Source organism: Hyla sarda, chromosome 2, assembly GCF_029499605.1.
Source record: "Hyla sarda isolate aHylSar1 chromosome 2, aHylSar1.hap1, whole genome shotgun sequence".
Taxonomy (NCBI): domain Eukaryota; kingdom Metazoa; phylum Chordata; class Amphibia; order Anura; family Hylidae; genus Hyla; species Hyla sarda.
The window spans coordinates 21,327,465-21,352,723 of record NC_079190.1 but is presented as its reverse complement, the minus strand read 5'-3'; the positions used below and the strand labels follow the sequence as shown (position 1 = coordinate 21,352,723).

At 43.3% G+C, this 25,259-nt stretch overlaps 1 protein-coding gene and 1 long non-coding RNA gene across 5 annotated transcripts in view; one reads left to right on the top strand and one right to left on the bottom strand.

Moving 5' to 3' along the window:
* The window catches only part of DLG2 (discs large MAGUK scaffold protein 2), a 1,357,480-nt gene that overhangs the window by 1,230,242 nt on the left and 101,979 nt on the right, over positions 1-25,259 (bottom strand). The window lies entirely within an intron of this gene.
* Positions 16,580-25,259, top strand: part of LOC130358301 (uncharacterized) — a 32,302-nt gene continuing 23,622 nt past the window's right edge. Inside the window, exon 1 of the long non-coding RNA XR_008889458.1 lies at positions 16,580-16,663. This is a non-coding gene — a long non-coding RNA (uncharacterized LOC130358301). The remainder of the gene's footprint in view (positions 16,664-25,259) is intronic.

Below are 25,259 nucleotides of genomic sequence, written 5' to 3'. Positions count from 1 at the left end.
AACTCCCAGCATGCCTGGACAGTTTTGGCATACTGGGAGTTGTAGTTTTGCAACATCTGGAAGGGCACAGATTGGGAACCGCTTTATTAGTGGTCTGCAAACTGTAGTCCTCCAGATGTTGCAAACTACAACTCCAAGCATGCTGGGAGTTGTAGTTCGGCAACATCTGGCTCTAAAGATGTTGCCGAACTACTACTTCCAGCATGCCTGAGAATGTTTGGGTGTTGTGGTTTTGCAACAACAGGAGGCACACTGGTTGGAAAACATTGTCTGTTTCCTAACTCAGTGTTTCCCAACCAGTGTGCCTCCAGCTGTTGCAAAACTATAACTACCAGCATGCACTGATAGACTGTGCATGCTGGGAGTTGTAGTTTTGCAACAGCTGGAGGCCCCCCCCCCCCCCCTGTGAATGTACAGGGTACATTCACATGGGCAGGGGCTTACAGTGAGTATCAGGCTGCAAGTTTGCGATGCAGCAAATTTTGTGCGGCAGCTCAAACTCGCAGCGGGAAACTCGCTGTAACCCCCGCCCGTGTGACTGTACCCTAAAAACACACAAAATAAAATAAAAAGTAAAAAACACTACATATACACATACCCCTACACAGCCCCCCTCCCCTCCCCAATAAAAATTAAAAACGTCTGGTACGCCACTGTTTTCAAAATGGAGCCTCCAGCTGTTGCAAAACAACAACTCCCAGTATTGCCAGACAGCCGTCGACTGTCCAAGCATGCTGGGAGTTTTGCAACAGCTGGAGGCACCCTGTTTGGGAATCCCTGGCGTAGAATACCCCTATGTCCACCCCTATGCAAATCCCTAATTCAGGCCTCAAATGCGCATGGCGCTCTCACTTTGGAGCCCTGTCGTATTTCAAGGCAACAGTTTAGGGTCACATATGGGGTATTGCCATACTCGGGAGAAATTTTGGGGGGCTTTTTCTCCTTTCACCCCTTATGAAAAGGTGAAGTTGGGGTCTACACCAGCATGTTAGTGTAAAAAAATAAATTTTTTACACTAACATGCTGGTGTTGCCCTATACTTTTCATTTTGACAAGAGGTAAAAGGGAAAAAAGCTCCCCAAAATTTGTAGTGCAATTTCTCCCGACTACGGAGATACCCCATATGTGGGCGCAAAGTGCTCTGGGGGCGCACAACAAGGCCCAGAAGGGAGAGTGCACCATGTACATTTGAGGTGATTTGCACAGGGGTGGCTGATTGTTACAGCGGTTTTGACAAACGGCAAAAAACCAAAACCCCACATGTGACCCCATTTCGGAAACTACACCCCTCACGGAATGTAATGAGGGGTGCAGTGAGAATTTACACCCCACTGGTGTCTGACAGATCTTTGGAACAGTGGGCTGCGCAAATTAAAACTTTTGTACAGCCCACTGTTCCAAAGATCTGACAGACACCAGTGGGGGGTAAATGCTCACTGTACCCCTTGTTACGTTCCTCAAGGGGTCTAGTTTCTAAAATGGTATGCCATGTGGGGGTTATTTTGCTGTTCTGGCACCATAGGGGCTTCCTAAATGCGACATGCCCCCCGTGCAAAATTTGCTCTCAAAAAGCCAAATATGACAACTTCTCTTCTGAGCATTGTAGTTCGCCCGTAGTGCACTTCAGGTCAACTTATGGGGTACCTCCATACTCAGAAGAGATGGGGTTACAAATTTTGGGGGGTATTTTCTGCTATTAACCCTTGCAAAAATGTGAAATTTGGGGGGAAACACACATTTTATTGAAATTTTTTTAATTTTTTTACATATGCAAAAGTCGTGAAACACCTGTGGGGTATTAAGGCTCACTTTATTCCTTGTTACGTTCCTCAAGGGGTATAGTTTCCAAAATGGTATGCCATGTGTTTTTTTTTCCTGTTCTGGCACCATAGGGGCTTCCTAAATTCAACATGCCCCCCATAAACCATTTCAGAAAAACGTACGCTCCAAAATCCCCTTGTCGCTCCTTCCCTTCTGAGCCCTCTACTGTGCCCGCCGAACACTTTACATAGACATATGAGGTATGTGCTTACTCGAGAGCAATTGGGCTACAAATAGATGTATACATTTTCTCCTTTTACCCCTTGTAAAAATTCAAAAATTGGGTCTACAAGAACATGCGAGTGTAAAAAATGAAGATTGTGAATTTTCTCCTTCACTTTGCTGCTATTCCTGTGAAACACCTAAAGGGTTAAAATGCTGACTGAATGTAATTTTGAATACTTTGGGGTGTGCAGTTTTTATAATGGGGTCATTTGTGGGGTATTTCTAAGAAGCAGACCCTTCAAATCTACTTCAAACCTGAACTGGTCCCTAAAAAATTGTGATTTTGGAAATTTTGTGAAAAATTGGAAAATTGCTGCTGAACTTTGAAGCCCTCTGGTGTCTTCCAAAAGTAAAAACTCGTCAATTTTATGATGCAAATATAAAGTAGACATATTGTATATGTGAATAAAAAAAATAATATTTGGAATATCCATTTTCCTTACAAGCAGAGAGCTTCAAAGTTAGAAAAATGCTAAATTTTCAAATTTTTCATCAAATTTTGGGATTTTTCACCAAGAAAGGATGCAAGTTACCAAAAAATTTTACCACTAAGTTAAAGTAGAATATGTCACGAAAAAACAATCTCGGAATCAGAATGATAACTAAAAGCATTCCAGAGTTATTAATGTTTAAAGTGACAGTGGTCAGATGTGCAAAAAATGGCCGGGTCCTGAGTTGTAAAATGGCTGGGTCCTTAAGGGGTTAAGGCAGGAATTTAAAACAAAGCACAATTTTTGGATAAAAAAAAAAGGAAGAAATAAAAAAGGAAAAAGGCACAGGAAGATAACGGCATGTGATGTGCCAATCATGTACTCAGAGGGAGGCCTGGGGGATACATTGTGTGCGAACGGAGATAGACATTAATTATAGCCATAAAACAGATGTGTAAAGTCCTAAAAATGTTCAAAGGGAATAAAAAGAAAACGAAATAGAATTAGATGTAGAATGTCACAATGCCACTTTATCCGTCACCTGCCGATGTTCTCCGGCACATCATAAACATTTGCCAACGTTCTGATCTGACATAATGGGTCTCATACGGCCTCACATTAGCTTATTCAGAGCACAACCATAATAGAGATCTCCAATCTGTTCCCGTTAAACGCATTTTTTTGCGAATGACAGGACGCAACAAGAAACAACAGGTGCGGCACTAAACAGCTGGGACCTTGAAAACAGCTTGGTATCATTGTATTCTCAGACACCGAAGTGTTTGACAAAAGGACTGGAAACGATTAATACAGAACGAAGAGGAAAAATCGTGCGGCCCCTGGAAAAAGCGCACGGCGTCATCCACAACATTCCACGTGCGGGACAATGGGAAGAGGAAACATTGTTTACACTTTGTTAAATACAGTTTTCTGGCTGCAAGTAATGAATTACTATGATTCATAATGAACGGCTGGTGCGGGATATCCGTTTTCTTCTGACTACAATGAGGAACAATTTATTTTTGAATGGTTCTATTATAGGAATCCAGCCTTGTCAAGTGTTTTTTTTTTTTTAAACTTTCCGCCTGAAACTCTGTTTTTAAAGGGGTACTCCACCCCTAGACATCTTATCCCCTATCCAAAGGATAGGGGATAAGATGTCTGATCGCGGGGTCCCGCCGCTGGGGACACCCGCAATATAGCATGCGGCACCCACCTGTTACTGCTCCGGAAGCGCTGGAGGGTCTGGTTCCCGACCACTGGAATGGAAGATCGTGACGTCACGACTCCGCCCCTGTGTGACGTCCCGCCCCCTCAATGCAAGTCTATGGGAGGGGGCGTGGCGGTTGGATAAGATGTCTAGGGGTGGAGTACCCCTTTAACATGGAAGCATCAGGTCCGCATTTTGGGACCATACAGTAGTACAATGTTAATACACACATAGAGTTGGGTAACACGCAGGGCTGGTGCAAGGATTTTTGCCACCCTAGGCCAAAGCATACGCCCTATGTCCTGAAAAGGTTAATTCTGAGTAATTATCCCAATCCTTCCATATTTTGTAGAATTGAGGTAGGAGATTATCCAATATTGCTGACAAATATTCCATTCTCCTGACCATCAGAATTCTATTCTTCAAATTCTGTAAGGTAGGGATGTCTGTTTTATTCTCATTTTGAGCAATTAGGCCCAGGCATTGTATATTTAAAGGGGTACTCCGCTGGAAAACATTTTTTTTTTAATCAACTGGTGCCAGAAAGTTAAACAGATTTGTAAATTACTTCTATTAAAAAAATCTTAATCCTTCCAGTTCTTATCAGCTGCAATATGCTCCACAGGAAGTTCTTTTCTATCCCCATAGCAAACCTTTTCTGCTCTAAACAGTTCCTAAAATGGACAGCAGAGAGCACTGTTGTCAGACACAAAGGATATTCAAAAATAAAAGAACTTCCTGTGGAGCATACAATAGCTGATAAGTACTGGAAGGGTTAAGATTTTTTAATAGAAGTAATTTAAAAATCCGATTAACTTTCTCGCACCAGTTGATTAAAAAAAATGTTTTGCAGTGGATTACCCGTTTAATCAAAATACATCAAAATATATGCATGATATCATTTTCCCTACCAGCCAAAATTATATAAAAAAAAATATTATGCAATATCTGCAAGAACAATAAATTTCTACTAGCTTGAATAATTTTCCACCTAATATCAGGTTTAATGGCAGGAGCTGCGTCCTTAAAGGGGTACTCCGCCCCTAGACATCTTATCCCCTATCCAAAGGATAGGGGATAAGATGTAAGTTCGCCAGGGTCCCGCTGCTGGGGACCCCGGGGATCGCTGCTGCAGCACCCCGGTATCAATACTGCGCAGAGTGAGATCGCTCTGCACGTAATGACGGGAAATACAGGGGCCGGAGCATCGTTGCATCACGGCTCTGCCCCTCGTGACGTCACGGCCCGCCCCCGTCAATAAAAGTCTATGGGAGGGGGCGTGGTGGTCATCACGCCCCCTGCCATAGACTTGCATTAAGGGGACGGGCCGTGATGTCATGAGGGGCGGAGCCATGATGTCACGATGCTCCGGCCCCTGTATCGCCCGTCATTACGCACAAAGCGAACTCGCTCTGTGCAGTAATGATGGCGGGGTGCCGCAGCGGGGATCCCAGGGCTCCCCAGCAGCGGGACCGTGGCGATCTAACATCTTATCCTCTATCCTTTGGATAGGGGATAAGATGCCAGGGGTGGAGTACCCCTTTAAGGAGTTAAATGACTCCATGTGAAAGGGATGGTTTGGGTAAGGAACCGCGCGGGTTCATTCTTTAGGCTTTTCCTTTCACTTTTCTATTATGTGTTAGTTATTTTTATTTTCTTCTATTTTACTTTATTTTCTTTTTGTTTATTTGATTCTATTATTTGATGTCTTCTTCAATATCTCTCATAATTCTCACTACCAATATTCATTATGTAGCTGTCATGGACCGACTAGGGGGACAGGGAGAGTGAGCCCTAAACTGACCCTAACACATCTCTCCCTGCCTACTTGCCCACTCACCCTAAACGGTGAGTTGACAACTGGGAGACGGTCCCTTCCTGCGCTAGAGTGCAGAGGCGCAAAAACAAACAACAAAGTCGGCCACAGGCCAGAAACAGAAACCAACTGGACAATACAAATACTAACAGGGCAAAATATAAACTCACAAACAGAACAGAATATAGGGGGAGATTTATCAAAACCTGTGCAGAGGAAGAGTGGTGCAGTTGCCCATAGCAACCAATCAGATTGCTTCTTTCATTTTCCACAGGCCTCTTTAGAAGGAAACGCCCAGTTTAGAAGCAACTTCCCATAGCAAACCTCTTCTAAACTGGGCGGTTCCCGAGACACGTGTCATCAGAGATGACTTAGACAGAAAAGAACAACCTAAACTTCAGAAGCTCATAAGTACTGAAAGGATTAAGATTTTTTAATAGAAGTAATTTACAAATCTGTTTAACTTTCTGGAGCCAGTTGATATATAAAAAAAAAGTTTTTTCCTGGATAACCCCTTTAAGCAGACATAGAAGTATAGCACTCAATAACCAGCAACTAGAATACAGATTGAGTTGGAGTTATATAGCCACACCCGCCTAGCACATGGGTGAAAGGCTTAAAGGGGTTATCCAGGAAAAAAAACTTTTTTTATATATATCAACTGGCTCCAGAAAGTTAAACAGATTTGTAAATTACTTCTATTAAAAAAATCTTAATCCTTTCAGTACTTATGAGCTTCTGAAGTTAAGGTTGTTATTTTCTGTCTAAGTGCTCTCTGATGACACGTGTCTCGGGAAACGCCCAGTTTAGAAGAGGTTTGCTATGGGGATTTGCTTCTAAACTGGGCGGTTCCCAAGACACGTGTCATCAGAGAGCACTTAGACAGAAAAGAACAACTCAACTTCAAAAATCAGATAAATGCAATGTGTATATAGGTCTCATCCACACACAAGCACTCCTGCGGCCCATCCTAATCTTTGCCCTTGATGCTGTTGGGTACCTTCAGTTGGTGCACATTGAATAGATGGGGCCCATACAAAGTCCTGTTCCACAGTGTTACTTGGAATAGGCTGAAACTCTCAAAATTTCTGCAAACTGATCTCAAGGTCTTTTTATCGCTATGTGAGTTCAGGGTTCCCTGTTGTGAGACAGGGTAGAAAGGTTAACCCTTACACAGCCTGTAAATAAGGTCGGTCCAGCTTTACGTTCTCTTCACTGCACGTAGAGACTTTCCTGCTATTAGTTCTAGATCTTGATCAGCCTGCTAGCAGATTTCTCTCAGCTGCTGCATATTTTGAGCCAGAAACGCTCACATGCTGTCCCTCTGTGTCCAATCTCTCTGCTTGCTCTGCAGGAAGTGACAATCCAAGATGGCCACGAGCACATGATTCCTCCTTCCCAGCTTTAGTCACTGCTCAGTTCATTTCTTTGTGCATTCCACCATCTACTGGACACTTCCTGTAATTGCAGGATAATACACAACACTAATCCCAAGGGTTACAATAGTAATATACACATATACAATGCCCCAAATACTGTGTACTGCAGTGGTCAAACAATACTGCTACCTCAATACCTTCCCTAACTATTACAATTATATTGTACCATACAGTGCCTTCTCAGCTGGCGCAAAAGCCCCTAAATGGTAAAGAACATGTCCCTTTTGCCCATGCTATAATCTAGTACTAATATTATAATGTATTATAGAATGCTATAGGTTAGTGGGCAATTTAGGTAATAATCTGTGTTTTCATGTGCTGGTGCCCCCATATATGACAAAATTAAAATCTCTATATGTATATAACTACTGCTGTAGAGCCCCATAATACACACCTCAGCTGCTGCAGAACCTTATGATACACACCACAGCTATAGTAAAACCTCATAATACACATCCCATCTACCCAAGAACCTCATAATACACACCTGAGCTGCTGCTGAACCTCATAATACACACCTGAGCTGCTGCTGAACCTCATAATACACACCTGAGCTGCTGCTGAACCTCATAATACACACCTGAGCTGCTGCTGAACCACATAATACACACCTGAGCTGCTGCTGAACCTCATAATACACACACAAGCTGCTGCTGAACCTCATAATACACACCTCAGCTACCCAAGAACCTCATAATACACACCTACTCTGCTGCAGAACCTCATAATACACACCTAAGCTGCCCAAGAACCTCATAATACACACCTGAGCTGCTGCTGAACCTCATAATACACACACAAGCTGCTTCTGAACCTCATAATACACACCTACGCTGCTGCAGAACCTCATAATACAAACCTACACTGCGCAAGAACCTCATAATACACACCTACACTGCGCAAGAACCTCATAATACACACCTGAGCTGCTGCAGAACCTCATAATACACACCTAAGTTGTTGCAGAACCTCATTATACACACCTAAGCTGCCCAAGAACCTCATAATACACACCTAAGCTGCCCAAGAACCTCATAATACACACCTGAGCTGCTGCAAAACCTCATAATACACACCTAAGCTACCCAAGAACCTCATAATACACACCTGAGCTGCTGCAGAACCTCATAATACACACCTAAGCTACCCAAGAACCTCATAATACACACCTGAGCTGCTGCAGAACCTCATAATACACACCTAAGCTACCCAAGAACCTTATAATACACACCTGAGCTGCTGCAGAACCTCATAATACACACCTAAGCTACCCAAGAACCTCATAATACACACCTAAGCTACCCAAGAACCTCATAATACACACCTAAGCTGCCCAAGAACCTCCTAATAATAACCTCACAAACTTTAGCTGCTGCAGAACTTCACAATACAAATCTCAGCTGCTGCAGAACATCATAATACACACCACAGGTGCTACATATCTTTTGGACAATGATGAGTGTGTATTATATTAGTTAAGGGTGTGGAGGAAACTTACCATTTAAAAGGAGGTTCTGCAGCAGCCGAGCATGTTTTTCCCCTGGTCACTAAGTTTATTGATGACTTCTAATAAGATCAGATACAGTAGGGGCAGCCGGCACTTCACCCCACATAGCACTCACAATAGTAACATCCCAGCTGCTGGCTTTGTGTTCTAGTTGTATGTCGCCACCTTATGGCAGCAATCTGAATAACAAAGAGTCATTTTACATATGGAGAGAACTTCAATTCCTTCTATTCATCAGATAAATACTGCACATATCTAGGAGGATCGAGTTTCCCCCCATAATTATATCCTAAAAAAAGAAAGTATAAGGAAGTATAAGGGTGCACGCACACCACGTTTATGCAGTACAGTTCCTGTATCAGGTTTTTAATGAAAAACGGATTTCTCAAAACCGTACTAAACTGTATCAAAAAGTGTGTACAAATTTTAACCCATATACGGTTTGAAAAATGATGTCCGGTTGCATCCGTTTTTAAGGAAAAAACGTAAACGTTTTTAACTCTTCACTCCATTTTGAATAAAGTTTCACTTGTTTGATTGAAATTCCAAGAAAAAAAACTGTGCAAAGTCAAAAACCGTATGGTGAAAACCGGATGGAACCATACACACATGCAGTTCTGTATGGATCCCATTGACTCCCATGTTTAAAAAAAAGTATATGGTTTAATACAGTTTTTCACCCGGACCAAAATCCGTGGTAGACTACAGTTTTGGGTACGGCTAAAAAACTGGACAAAAACGTATGAGATGCAAAACGGACTAAACCGGATGATGCGTTTTACAATGTTAAGTCAATGTTTACAGTTTTCTATACAGTTTCGTACAGTTTTTAACTTGAAACCGTATACGGGAACTATAGCAAAAACGTTGTGTGCATGCACCCTTGGAAAGCATAAGAAAGTAGCAAAAGTAACAACTGTCTAGAATACCCCTTTGTCTTTTTAACTATTCCTACTACAAATGTATTTGGCCTTCAGTAGATATATTAGATCTGATGTGTCAGGTGGACCAGGGTTCCAGTGATATATTACAAGGTTTGTTAAACGGGGCATCCCGGGTTGTATTGTTCAATAGGGAGGAGATAACTTCACCTTCTAATATGTATGAGGACGTAGCTAAGTTCTCCTTCTAATATCCATAAGGAAGTATCTAACTTTTGCTCCTAATATATATAAGAAGGTAGCTAACTTCTCCAAATATTCATATGTAAAAACGTATCAATTGGAACTGTATATTTATAGCGCAAACCATGATATAGAACATTTGATGTGTCAGGTTTTTTTTGCGTGTACGCCATTGACCGTGCGGTTTAATTAACGATATATTTTTATTTTTCGGACATTTCCGCACACGGTGATACCACATATGTTTATTTTTATTTACACAGTTTTTTTTTTATGGGAAAAGGGGGGTGATTCAAACTTTTATTAGGGAAGGGGTTAAATGACCTAGATTAACTTTTTTTTTTCACTTTTTTTTTGCAGTGTTATAGCTCCCATAGGGACCTATAACACTGCACACATTGATCATTTACACTGATCCCTGCAAAGCCATAGCTTTGCATGGATCAGCGTTACAGGGGGTTGATTGCTCAAGCATGTAGCTCAGGCTTGGAGCAATCAAACGCCGATCGGACGTGACGAAGCAAGGTAAGGTGACCTCCGCTCGTGTCCTAGCTGATCAGGACATCGCGATTTTATCATGATAGTCCCAATCAGCCCGACTGAGCTGCCGGGAAGCTTTTACTTTCGTTTTAGATGCGGCGATCAACTTTGATTGACGCGTCTAAAGGGTTATTAGCGCACGGCACAACGATCGATGCCGCATGCTATTAGCCCAGGGTCCCGGCTATCATTAGCCGCCGGGACCGACCCCATATGTTGCGGGGTCACGGCATGACCCAGTTTTAAATACCGGGACCGGGCGCAGGGCGTACAGGTATGCCCTGCGTTCTTAACCCCTTAAGGACCAGGCCATTTTACACCTTAAGGACCAGAGCGTTTTTTGCAAATCTGACCACTGTCACTTTAAACATTAATAACTCTGGAATGCTTTTAGTTATCCTGATTCCGAGATTGGTTTTTCGTGACATATTCTACTTTAACATAGTGGTAAAATTTTATGGTAACTTGCATCCTTTCTTGATGAAAAATCCCCAAATTTGATGAAAAAAATGAAAATTTAGCATTTTTCTAACTTTGAAGCTCTCTGCTCGTAAGGAAAATGGATATTCAAAATATTTTTTTTTTTGGTTCACATATAAAATATGTCTTCTTTATGTTTGCATCATAAAATTTATGAGTTTTTACTTTTGGAAGACACCAGAGGGCTTCAAAGTTTAGCAGCAATTTTGACATTTTTCACAAAATTTTCAAACTTACTATTTTTCAGTGACCAGTTCAGTTTTGAAGTGGATTTGAAGGGTCTTCATCTTTGAAATACCCCACAAAAGACCCCATTATAAAAACTTCACCCCCAAAGTATTCAAAATGACATTCAGTCAGCGTTTTAACCCTTTAGGTGTTTCACAGGAATAGCAGCAAAGTGAAGGAGAAGATTCAAAATCTTCATTTTTTACACTCGCATGTTCTTGTAGACCCAATTTTTGAATTTTTGCAATGGGTAAAAAGGAGAACTTTTTTACTTGCATTTGTAGCCCAATTTCTCTCGAGTAAGCACATACCTCATATGTCTATGTTAATTGTTCAGCGGGCGCAGTAGAGGGCTCAGAAGGGAAGGAGTGACAAATGGTTTTTGGAGGGCATGTCACCTTTAGGAAGCCCCTATGGTACCAGGACAGCAAAAAAAAAAAAAACACATGGCATACCATTTTGGAAATTAGACCCCTCGGGGAACATAACAAGGGGTAAAGTGAACCTTAATACCCCACAGGTGATTCACGACTTTTGCATATGTAAAAAAAATATATATTTTTTTTTACCTAAAATGCTTGGTTTCCCAAAAATTTTACATTTTTAAAAAGGGTAATAGCAGAAAATACCCCCCAAAATTTGAAGCCCAATTTCTCCCGATTCCGAAAACACCCCATATGGGGGGGGGTGAAAATTGCTCTGCTGGCGCACTACAGGTCTCAGAAGAGAAGGAGTCATATTTGGCTTTTTGAAAGCAAATTTTGCTCTGGAGGCATGCCGCATTTAGGAAGCCCCTATGGTGCCAGAACAGCAAAAAAAAGACACATGGCATACCATTTTGGAAACTAGACCCCTCGGGGAACATAACAAGGGGTAAAGTGAACCTTAATACCCTACAGGTGTTTCACGACTTTTGCATATGTAAAAAAAATTTTTTTTTTTACCTAAAATGCTTGGTTTCCCAAAAATTTTACATTTTTAAAAAGGGTAATGGCAGAAAATACCCCCCAAAATTTGAAGCCCAATTTCTCCCGATTCAGAAAACACCCCATATGGGGGTGAAAAGTGCTCTGCTGGTGCACAACAGGTCTCAGAAGAGGAGTAGTCACATTTGGCTTTTTGGAAGCAAATTTTGCTCTGGGGGCATGCCGCATTTAGGAAGCCCCTATGGTGCCAGGACAGCAAAAAAAAAACACATGGCATACCATTATGGAAACTAGACCCCTCGGGGAACGTAACAAGGGGTTAAGTGAACCTTTATACCCCACAGGTGTTTCACGACTTTTGCATATGTAAAAAAAAATATTTTTTTTTTTACCTAAAATGCTTGTTTGAAGCCCAATTTCTCCCGAGTACGGCGATACCCCATATGTGACCCTAAACTGTTGCCTTGAAATACGACAGGGCTCCGAAGTGAGAGAGCTCCATGCGCATTTGAGGCCTAAATTAGGGATTGCATAGGGGTGGACATAGGGGTATTCTACGCCAGTGATTCCCAAACAGGGTGCCTCCAGCTGTTGTAAAACTCTCAGCATGCCTGGACAGTCAGTGGCTATCTGGAAATACTGGGAGTTGTTGTTTTGCAACAGCTGGAGGCTCCGTTTTGGAAACAGTGGCGTACCAGACGTTTTTCATTTTTATTGGGGAGGGGGGCTGTGTAGTGGTATGTGCATATGTAGTGTTTTTTTACTTTTTATTTTATTTTGTGTTAGTGTAGTGTATGTTTTTAGGGTCGGGCGGGGGTTCACAGTAGTTTCTCACTGGCAGTTTGAGCTGCGGCAGAAAATTTGCCGCAGCTCAAACTTGCAGCCGGATACTTACTGTAAACCTCCGCCCATGTGAGTGTACCCTGTATGTTCACATTGGGGGGGGGACATACAGCTGTTGCAAAACTACAACTCCCAGCATGTACGGTCTATCAGTGCATGCTGGGAGTTGTAGTTTTGCAACAGCTGGAGGCACACTGGTTGTGAAACACCGAGTTTGGTAACAAACTCAGTGTTTTGCAACCAGTGTGCCTTCAGCTGTTGCAAAAGCTACAACCCCCAGCATGTACGGACAGCGGAAGGGCATGCTGGGACTTGTAGTTATGCAACAGCTGGAGGCATACTACTTTGGCTGGGGATTGTAGTTATGCAACAGCTGAAGACACACTGGTTTGCTACTTAACTCCGTGTTTCACAACCAGTGTGCCTTCAGCTGTTGCAAAACTACAACTCTCAGCAGTCACCGACAGCCAACAGGCATGCTGGGAGTTGTAGTTATGCAACCAGCAGATGCACCACTAAAACTCCCAGCATCCACTTTAGCTGATTGTGCAAGCTGGGAGTTGTAGTTATACAACAGCTGAAGGTACACTTTTCCATATAAAAAATGTGCCTCCAGCTGTTGCAAAACTATAAGTCCCAGCATGCCCATAAGGGAATTCTGGGAGTTGTGGTGGTCTGCCTCCTGCTGTTGCATAACTACAGCTCCCAGCATGCCCTTTTTGCATGCTGGGAGCTGTTGCTAAGCAACAGCAGGAGGCTGTCAATCACCTCCAACTGCTGCTCCGCTGCAGGTCAGTCCCTCGCCGCCGCTCCTGGGGCCCCGATCCCAACACTGACGCCGGGGATCAGTGTCCCCAGCTCCCGGGGTCTTCTTCCCGCACCCGCTCACGTCCTCCGGAAGAGGGGCGGAGCGGGTTGGGGGAGTGACACCCGCAGCAGGTGCCCTGATTGGTCGGCCGGTAAACCGGCCGACGAATCAGGGCGATCGTGAGGTGGCACCAGTGCCACCTCACCCCTGCTGGCTCTGGCTATTCGGGGCCTTCAGAGACGGCCCCGATCAGCCAGTAATTCCGGGTCACTGGAGACCCAATTGACCCGGAATCCGCCGCAGATCGCTGGGCTGAATTGTTCAGCGATCTGCGGCCATCGCCGACATGGGGGGTCATCATGACCCCCCTGGGCGATATGCCTCGATGCCTGCTGAATGATTTCAGCAGGCATCGGGCACCGGCTCCCCTCCGGCTAGTTATCCTTCCAGTACTTATTAGCTGCTGAATGCTACAGAGGAAATTCCTTTCTTTTTGGAAATTACTATTAAAAAATCTTAATCCTTCCAGTACTTATTAGCTGCTGAATGCTACAGAGGAGGAAATTCCTTTCTTTTTGGAACACTGATGACATCACGAGCACAGTGCTCTCTGCTGACATCTCTGTCCGTTTTAGCAACCGTGCATAGCAGATGTATGCTAAGGGCAGCATGGTGGCTTAGTGGTTAGCACTGCTGCCTTGCAGTGTTGGGGGCCTTGGGTTCAAATACCACTAAAGACAACAATAAATAAAGACTTATTATTATAATAACGTCAGCAGACCGGAGTGTGTTCGTGATGTCATCAGAGAGCATTCCAAAAAGAAAACAATTTCCGCTGTAGTATTCAGCAGCTAATAAATACAGGAAGGATTATGAGTTTTTAATAGAAGTAATTTACAAATATGTTTAACTTTCTGGCACCAGTTAATTTAAAAAAGGAAAAAAATAATAGTTTTTCCACTGGAGTACCCCTTTAACCACTTAAGGACCTAGGGCGTATGGATACGCCTTGACGTCCTGGTATCGTTCAGCTGGCATCCCGCGCAAATCCCCAGGGGGGTCATCAGACCCCCCATGTCGGCGATCGCAGCAGATCGTTGGTGAATTCACACTAACGATCTGCCGCGATTCGGGTCATACGGGTCACGCGTGACCCGCTGACCCGAAGATACAAGGTGATCGGGGCTCTACAATACACCCCCTATCACCCACTGTATCTATGGGGAGGTAACGATTTCGTCACCCCCCCCCCCCCAGGAGCGCTGCTATTGGCTAGACGATCGTCCAGCCAATAGCAGCCGGCGGGGGAGGGGTTAATTGCATCTTCTTGCAGCTCTGCCCGTTAGCTGAGTTCAGTCAGCGGGCAAAGCTGCTCGAAGGTGCCAGGGACCCCCCCCTTGTGAGGATTGGAGCCCCCTCAGGACCGATGATCCCCCATAGAGCAGGGAGAGAAAAAACCCCAGGGAAAGGTAGGAAAAATTGTGTAAAACAGTGAAATAAAACAGTAAAACGTCCTATACCAGACCCCGCTGTACAGTATGGCCATGGCACGGAAGCGGTTCGAGGCCATTCGGAAATGCCTGCATTATGCAGATAAAGAGGCATGTCCACCCCGAAGTGATCCCACCTATGACCGACTTTACAAAGTGAGGCCGGTCATTGATCACTTTGGGGCCAAATTTTTGGAGGCCTATGTACCGCTTAGGGAGCTCTCTGTAGATGAGTCTCTCATCAGTTTTAAGGGGAGACTCATCTTCCGCCAGTATATTCCCTCGAAGCGGGCGCGATATGGCGTGAAGCTATATAAACTTTGTGAGAGTACCTCCGGGTACACTCTCAAGTTTAGGGTGTATGAGGGACGAGATTCCCGTATTGAACCCCCAGATTGTTCCCCCACTCTGGGTGTTTTAGCGGGAAAATCGTTTGGGACCTTATGTACCCATTGCTGGATAAGGGTTACCAAGTGTACGTGGACAACTTTTATACCATCATCCCTCTCTTCACATCCCTTGCCACCAGATCGACGTCCGCTTATGGGACCGTGCGGAAGAATCAGAGAGGCCTCCCTCTAAATTTTGTTCAGACACCTATGCCCAAGGGTGAGTCCCGTGCCCTTACCCATGAAAACCTGTTGCTGGTCAAGTATAAGGATAAGAGGGATGTCCTTATGCTGACCACTATTCATGGTAACGGCAGCTCACCTGTCCCTGTGCGAAGTACCACAACAACGGTCCTCAAGCCGATTGTATTCTGGACTACAATCGGTATATGGGGGGAGTTGATCTTTCTGATCAAATCCTGAAGCCATATAACGCCATGCGGAAAACGCGTGTATGGTACAAGAATGTTGCGGTCTACTTGGTACAGTTTGCCATGTACAACTCTTTTGTACTGTACCAGAACACTGGCAACACAGGGACATACCTTCAGTTCCAAGAAGTCCTAAAGGTCCTGATCTTTGCTGACCAGGAAAGAGCAGGCCGGAATTCCCAACAAACTGAAGTTATAGGTGCCAGGATCGTCCCAGGCCAACACTTTCCAGGTGAAGTCTCCCACACTGGAAAGAAGGGACGAACCCAGAAAAAATGCAGAGTGTGTAACAGGAGGGGGATTCGGAAGGACACCACCTATTAATGTGACACTTGCCCTGATCATCCGGGCCTCTGCATTAAAAACTGCTTCAGGGAGTATCACACTTCCATGCAGTACTAAATTTTCCCTTTTCATTTTTAATTTTCCATAATTTGACCCCAATGTACCAAGTCCAGAGTACATTCCAAATTTTAACCCCATAAAACCACTAAATTGCCCAAAAAACTCTCATAAAAAAAAATAAATAAATAAACTGATAAGACCTCTGGGGGTATTTTTTTCTCTGGGTCATGGGTCACTGAGTCACTATCATCGTGGACTTTTTATGTTGCCTCAAATGCGAAGCGCTCACTCTCCACCTGAGCGGGGTGCGCATTCGAGGCAACAGGTTAGGGACGGCCACACACATCACATTCCCAGAATGATGATTCAGAGCATAGGGTTTGGGGTGGGCATATTTTTTAGTTTTGGCTATGCTCTGGGTCATCATTCTGGGAACATAACCTGTTTTATCCTTTTATGTCCCACTGTACCCCTTGTTAGTTATTAGTGTACCCCATATAATGCCCCTTCTGTTCTGGCTCCATAGGCAGAAGCTCAAGGCCCCTTACTGCCCTCCTGTTCCTCCGTGACCAGTGTGCACCCGGAGATCCGTTTTACGCCCAGATATGAGGTATGTCCTTTTTCCAAACAAATGTATTTAGCAAATGTGACTCCTTCTCTTCTGAGCATTGTAGCGCTCCTGCAGTGCATTTTACATCCACTTATGAGGTACCTCCATACTCAGAAGAGTTGGGGTTACAAATATTGGGGGGTATTTTCTGCTATTAACACTTGCAAAAATGTGAAATTTGGGGGGAAACACACATTTTAGTGAAAAAAATATATATTTTTTTTACATATGCAAAAGTCGTGAAACCCCTGTGGGGTATTAAGGCTCACTTTATTCCTTGTTACGTTCCTCAAGGGGTCTAGTTTCCAAAATGGTATGCCATGTGTTTTTTTTTTTTTTTTTGCTGTTCTGGCACCATAGGGGCTTCCTAAATGCGACATGCCCCCCGAGCAAAATTTGCTCTCAAAAAGCCAAATATGACTCCTTCTTTTCTGAGCATTGTAGTTCGCCCGTAGTGCACTTCAGGTCAACTTATGGTGTACCTCCATACTCAGAAGAGATGGGGTTACAAATTTTGGGGGGTATTTTCTGCTATTAACCCTTGCAAAAATGTGAAATTTGGGGGGAAACACACATTTTAGTGAAAAAAAATATATATTTTTTTTTACATATGCAAAAGTCGTGAAACCCCTGTGGGGTATTAAGGCTCACTTTATTCCTTGTTACGTTCCTCAATGGGTCTAGTTTCCAAAATGGTATGCCATGTGTTTTTTTTTTTTTTGCTGTTCTGGCACCATAGGGGCTTCCTAAATGCGACATGCCCCCCGAGCAAAATTTGCTCTCAAAAAGCCAAATATGACTCCTTCTTTTCTGAGCATTGTAGTTCGCCCGTAGTGCACTTCAGGTCAACTTATGGTGTACCTCCATACTCAGAAGAGATGGGGTTACAAATTTTGGGGGGTATTTTCTGCTATTAACCCTTGCAAAAATGTGACATTTGGGGGGAAAAACACATTTTAGTGAAAAAAAACATTATTTTTTTTTACATATGCAAAAGTCGTAAAACCCCTGTGGGGTATTAAAGGCTCACTTTATTCCTTGTTATGTTTCTCAAGGGGTCTAGTTTCCAAAATGGTATGCCATGTGTTTTTTTTTTTTGCTGTTCTGGCACCATAGGGGCTTCGTAAATGTGACATGCCCCCCAAAAACCATTTCAGAAAAACTCACTCTCCAAAATCCCACTGTGGCTCCTTCCCTTATGAGACCTCTACTGCGCCTGCTGAACACTTGATATACACATATGAGGTATTTCCTTACTCAAGAGAAATTGGGTTACGCATTTTAAGAAAATTTCTCTCTTTTTACCCCTTGTAAAAATGCAAAACCTGGGTTTACAAGAATATGCGAGTGTAAAAAATGAAGATTTTGAATTTTCTCCTTCAACTTGCGGCTATTCCTGTGAAACACCAAAAGGGTTAACAAACCTTTTGAATGTAATTTTGAATACTTTGAGGGGTGCAGTTTTTATAATGGTGTAATTTATGGGGTATTTCTAATAAGAAGGCCCCTCAAATCCACTTCTAAACAGAACTGGTCCCTGAAAAAATCTGATTTTGAAAATTTTGTGAAAAATTTGAAAATTGCTGCTGAACTTTGAAGCCCTCTGATGTCTTTCAAAAGTAAAAACACGTCAACTTTAGGAAGCAAACATAAAGTAGACATATTGTATATGTGAATCAATATATAATTTATTTGGAATATTCATATTCCTTAAAAGCAGAGAGCTTCAAAGTTTTAAAAAATGCTAAATTTTTAATTTTTTCATCAAATTTTGGAATTTTTCACCAAGAAATGATACAAGTATCGACAAAATTTTACCGCTAACATAAAGTAGAATATGTCACGAAAAAACAATCTCGGAATCAGAATGAAAGGTAAAAGCATCCCAGAGTTATTAATGCTTGAAGTGACAGTGGTCAGATGTTAAAAAAATGGCCGGGTCCTTAAGGTATATTTGGGCTGGGTCCTTAAAGGGTTAAGAGATTAAACGCCTCCTATTCACAAGATATGTTGAAAAACATGGAATCTTGATTTCTGTGGTTCAACAAGAAGGAGTTACCTAATTTTATCAATGAGAAGGTATTGGCCAGAGCGGTGGTGGGGGTGGTGTGGTGCGGCGTGAGGGGGGGGGGGGGCGGGGCATGATCGGGTAATTATAATTATAAAACCAGGGATGGGGCAGGCAATGGGGCATGGGGCAGGCAATGGGTGTTGGACTAAGGACCGGCAGGGGGAGAGAAGCGGGCTGCGGTGGTGGTCTCTGGCTCCGCAAAAGCTGCTGAAGTTCATTGATTTAAACTGCCCGCTTTAAATCAATGATCTGCAGCCGCGTCTTCTTCGGGGCCAGGGGCCGGGGGGGGGGGGGGTGGAGAAATAGCCGATAATTTATACCAGAATATCGGTATAAATTATCGGCTATCGGCCTGAAAGGCCACAGATTATCAGTTTCGGTATCAGCCCTAAAAAATTGATATCGGCCGATCCCTAGTTTATGTCTTAGTGCCTGTAAATAAAGCCCTGCCCATCAATTCAAATGGACTAAGCCCCATCATTTATTGATCCAAAACAATATAAAGTCTCGGTTAACCCCTTTCATAAAAATGAGTATAGCTTGAAACCCAGGATCATGTCATATTATTGTGCACAAGCTCAGGACAGTTTTTTTCCAAATACCTTTGTGCCGTCTTTACAGCTATGGAAGGATCTGGTGCCACTTTCCAGGAATGCCAAATAATTACTATTCTGGAAAATTACTGTAAATGAAGGGGTCTCATCGTCCAACTCTTGATTAAGAGACCATCTGTTTGATGTTCGGAGACGGTCTTGCCGGCTATAAGTAGCGGGGCCGCCACCAGAGTCTACGGCTTCTAATTACTCATTTTCTAATTCACTCGTGAGAAAGATCTTAAGCCAATTCTCCACATGACAATTCATTACTACTACAAAGACTATTTGGTCTAACTCCATACCTACCTATAATTACCGGGAACTTAACTTGTTTTGGCAGCACTTAGCCTTCCGCGTATGTCTATAACATGAAAACAACCTTTAATTACACCTCCTACAGGTTTATATCATTATATATTTAGCAAGGAGGTGTCAATCCACCAACATCAGGCAACGTGTTACATGCCTAATAGAGTTAGTACACCCAAAGTCACTATAGATTTTACATTTTGTAGTGTTGTCAGACCACAAAATACCAAATAAACATTTCTTTAATTACTACTCTGAAGTATAAAGTTTTTACCAGTATCTAGAACTGCAATAGTATTTAGATTGCTTCCTAAGTCACATACATTAATTGGATAAATGTAATAAAATATATTTCTGAAAACCAAACAGGAATCAATTGATTACTTAGCAAGTAAATAGAATGGTTGGAACCAGGAACCATAAGGAAGTCCTGGGATAGAGCAGAATGTGCAAATATAATTAGTCGAATATATACAGTGACCGCCGACCTACGATGGCCCCGACATACGATCATTTCAACATACGATGGCCTCTCAGAGGCAGCATCAACATACAATGCTTTTGTATGTCGGGGCCATCGCATAAACAGCTATCCGGCAGCGCAGACTGCTTCAGCCGCTGCCGGATAGCCGTTTACGGTGAGCCGTGTGCTCCGACGATCACTTACCTGTCCTCGGGGCTCCGGCGTGTCCTCTTTGGGATCCCCTGCATCATCGGCGCTCTCCATCATCGTCATCCCGTCGCTGCACACGCCGTCCCGTCATCCAATAGGAGCGGCGTGCACAACAACGTAATGGCGGCGACGGATAGCGAAGATGCCGGGGAAGCAGAGGCCTTGGCGGAGCGTCGGGGACACCCCTGGGACGCGGCAACAGCGATGGACGGCGACATCCAGGGCCGCGGTGACAAGCGGTGATGGTCCGGAGCGGCAGGGACAGGTGAGTACAACTTCCTCTACCAGTCGTCTTCATCCTGCGGAACCTCCAGATGTTGCAAAACTACAACTCCCAGCATGCCCGGACAGCCAACGCATGCTGGATGTTGTAGTTTTGCAACATCTGGAGGTCCACAGGTTGTAGACCACTGTCCTTTACTTTACATTGCACGGATCCCTCAGCATGCGATGGTTTCAACAAACGATGGTCCATTTGGAACGGATTACCATCGTATGTTGAGGGACCACTGTATTTACTGGCTTATTTGTTAACATAAAAAGTTAATCAGCCAAGCACACGGCAGATGCTTAATGCATTTAGGCATGTAGATGTGGTCAAGATAACTTTCTGAAGTTCAAACCGATCATCAGAATTGGGAAGAAAGGGGATTTAAGTGACTATGAATGTGGCATGGTTGTTGGTGCCAGATGGAACGGTCTGAGTATTTTAGGGACTTACGATCTACTAGGATTTTCCCAAACAACTATCTCTAGGGTTTACAGAGAATGGTTAGAAAAACCAATATCTAGTGAGGGACAGCTGTGTCGAAGATGATGTGCCTTGATAATATCTGCTGAGTCTTGATCCAGCCGCTACATACAGATGTCAGGGTCAGAATATGGCGTAAACATGAAAGCATGGATCCCTCCTGCCTTGTATCAGTGGTTCAGGCTGATGGTGGTGTAATGGTGCGGGCGACATTTTCTGGGCACTTTGGGCCCCTTAGCACCAACTGAACATGGTAGAAACACCACAGCCTACCTGAGTATTGTTACTGACCATGTCCTTCCCTTTATGACCACAGTGGACCCATCTTTTGACGATACTTCCAGCAGAATAATGCACCATGTCACATGACATCATCTCATACAGGACAATGAGGTCACATGACATCATCTCATACAGGACAATGAGGTCACATGACTCCAATGGCCTCCACATTCACCAGATCTCATCCAATAGATCACCGCTGGGATGTGGTGGAACCGGAGATTCTCATCATGGATCCGACAAATCTACATCAACTGTGTGATGTCATCATGTCCATATGGAGGAACTGTGTGATGTCATCATGTCCATATGAAGGAACTGTGTGATGTCTAGAGATGAGCGAATATTAAAGAAATTCGGCCGATTCGCCCGATTAGCCAAATTTCCCCCCCCCCCCCCCCCAAAAAAAAAATTTGGTTGGATCAAAATTAATTCACAGGGAATTGCTATTAAAAACAGCTATTTCCGGGCTACAGAGAGCCTCAATAGGAGTGTAGAACACTTATCCTTGCCGTAACACGCCTAGGGAGTGTGCTGGGTTAGTGAAATGATATGGTTATTCAGTTTGACATACAGATTACAGGCGTTGCTATTAGAATCACTGCCGCAGAGCCACTGGATGTGGCCGCAAGGTCGAAAGATTAAAATAATTTTTAATTTAATTTTAATTTATTTTAATTTTTTCAAATCCTTTTTAGAGGACCCATTGGAGGGCATCGAGCTGGTGGTCCGCCGTGAGGTGAGCTACCACTTGTTCCAGCCCCTGCCTCTCAGCACCCCTGATGCTCATGATTGAGTGTCCTGGGTGCCCGAAGCGGTTTAATTTGAAAAAATACTGTATGACAACCAAAGAAATATAACAAGGAGATCACATGGTGGCACAATGACAGAGCCTGGAGGTGGCAGCAGCATGATGAGACCATAGGGCCTCACTATGATAGAGCCTGGATGTGGCAGCAGTATGAGACCATATGGCAGCACAATGACATAGTCTGGAGGTGGCAGCAGCCTATGTAGGCCACAGAGTAGTGTGTCAGTTTGTCCTCCCTCTCATTGGTGCAGGCCTCACCCCGGAAGGCTACTGGGTAGATCCTGCCAGTATCATATGCTTGTCTAAAATATTAAGCCATGCACGTGTAAGTAAACATGGCTGGTACTGTGAAACTGCGTATGAAACTGCGAATGTGTCATTTAAATAGTTATGGTTTATCTTTATCGCTCCTACCTGTTTCCTTGAATTTTTGAGCTAGTGGTCTGCCGCAAAGTGAGCTACCGCCTGTCCCAGCCCCTGCCTCTCAGGGCCCCCCAATGCTCATGACTGAGTGTCCTGGGGCCCGAAGCATTTACTTTGAACAAATATTGTATGACCACAAAACCAATATAACAAAGAGATCATATGGCGGCACAATGACAGAGCCTGGAGGTGGCAGCAGCATGACGAGACCATAGGGTGGCACTATGATAGAGCCTGGATGTGGCAGCAGTATGGCGCCACAATGCACGGTTCCATCTGGTTTTCACCATACGGTTTTTGACTTTGCACAGTTTTTTTCTTGGAATTTCAATCAAACAAGTGAAACTTTATTCATAATGGAGTAAAAAGTTAAAAACTTATATGCTTTTTTTTCTTAAAAAACGGATGAAACCGGGAATCATTTTTTAAACCGTATATGGTTTTCAACTGTTTACGGATTAAAATTTGAACACATATTTTGATACAGTTTAGTCAGGTTTTGAGGAATCCGTTATTTATCAAAAACCTGATACCGGAACTGTATTGCAAAAAAGGTGGTGTGAACCCTGCCTCAGTTTGTCTCGGAAGGGGAGGTCCGCTTCTCCCAGAGGTAAGAGACGGGCCTTGTTATAGAGATCATGGAGGGTCCCAGCGGTCAGACCCCCCACAATCAGACACTTATTCCCTATCTTGTGGATCCCCTGCTCCTATGAAAACTTTCTTATTTTAACAGATAATTTTTATTGAAGTTTTCTGTAAGCACCGAACAAAAGCAACCCCCCCACCTCTAAAGACAACATTAAATAGAACATGAACACAGTAGTCCAGGTTCTCAGTAGGGGTAGATGAATGCAGCAGAGGAGAGGGGTAGAAATAATTGCCCTTAATTACACAATTTCCAGCACAAGTGGAAGCGTATAATAGACCATTACGTACAGAGGTAATAATATAAAAATCAGGCAATATGAATGTCCCACAGAGATAATGAAACACTCTTCGGTGTTACCCTGAAATATCGTTTTACAGAACACACTTTATTTAATTAAAGAAAGCAATTCGAGGAGAGAGGTGACCACCAATTGGGCTTCTCTGGAGGATCCTTAAAGAATTACTATGGGATTTTTTATATTGTTTTTGCTTATATAATGCTTATATAATGTTCCAAATTATTATGCAAATTCTATTTAAGTGTCATAAAGATGAAATATTTTGTTTTTCAGTTTAACTCATGGATGGTATTGTGTCTCAGGGCTCTTTTGATCGCTGAAAACAATCTCAGACACCTGTCTACTAAAGGTGGGTGTCCCACATTATTAAGCAGAGCTCCATTTTCAAGCAATATAGGGAAGAAAAAGGATCTCTCTGCTGCCGAAAAGAGTGAAATAGTTCAATGCCTTGGACGAGGTATGAAAAGATTAGATATTTCATGAAAACGTAAGCGTGATCTTTGCACTATTAAGAGATTTGTGGCTGATTCAGAGCACAGATGGGTTTGTGCAGATAAAGGCACATTGAGGAAGATTTCTGTCAGATCGATGCATTGGATCAAGATAGCAGCTGCTAAAATACCATTACATAGCAGCAAACAGATATTTGAAGCTGCTGGTGCCTCTGGAGTCCCAATGACATCAAGGTGTAGAGTCCTCCAGAGTCTTGCAACTGTGCATAAACCATCTATTCAGCCACCACTAACCAATGCTCACAAGCAGAAATGGCTGCATTGGGCAGAAAAATACATGAAGACTAATTTTCAAACAGTTCTGTTCACTGATGAGTGCTGTGCAACCTTGGATGGTTCAAATGGATGGAGTAGTGGATGTTTCGTGGACGGCCACCCTGTCCCAACAAGGTTGCGACATCAGCAAGTCGGTGGTGGAGTCATGTTTTGGGCTGGAATCATAGGAATAGAGCTGGTCGGCCCCTTTAGGGTCCCCGAAGCTGTAAAGATGACCTCTGCAAAGTATATGAAGTTTCTCACTGACCACTTTCTTCCCTGGTACAGAAGGAAGAACTATGTTTTCCGTAATAATATCATCTTCATGCATAACAATGCACCATCTCATGCTGCAAAGAATACCTCTGCATCAATCATTGTGTGGCTTCCATCTTCCCCTGACCTCAATCCTATTGAGAACCTTTGGAGCATTCTAAAGCAAAAGATCAACAGTGGGGCAAAAAAAGTATTTAGTCAGCCACCAATTGTGCAAGTTCTCCCAATTGAAAAGATGAGAGAGGCTGTAATTTTCATCATAGGTATACCTCAACTATGAGAGACATAATGGGGAAAAAATCCATAAAATCACATTGTCTGATTTTTTAAGAATTTATTTGCAAATTATGGTGGAAAATAAGTATTTGGTCACCTACAAACAAGCAAGATTTCTGACTCTCACAGACCTGTAACTTCTTCTTTAAGAGTCCCCTCTGTCCTCCACTCACTACCTGTATTAATGGCACCTGTTTGATCTGGTTATCAGTATAAAAGACACCAGTCCACAACCTCAAACAGTCACACTCTAAACTCCACTATGACCAAGACCAAAGAACTGTCGAAGGACACCAGAAACAAAATTGTAGACCTGCACCAGGCTGGGAAGACAATCTGCAATAGGCAAGCAGCTTGGTGTGAAGAAATCAACTGCGGGAGCAATTATTAGAAAATGAAAGACATTCAAGACCA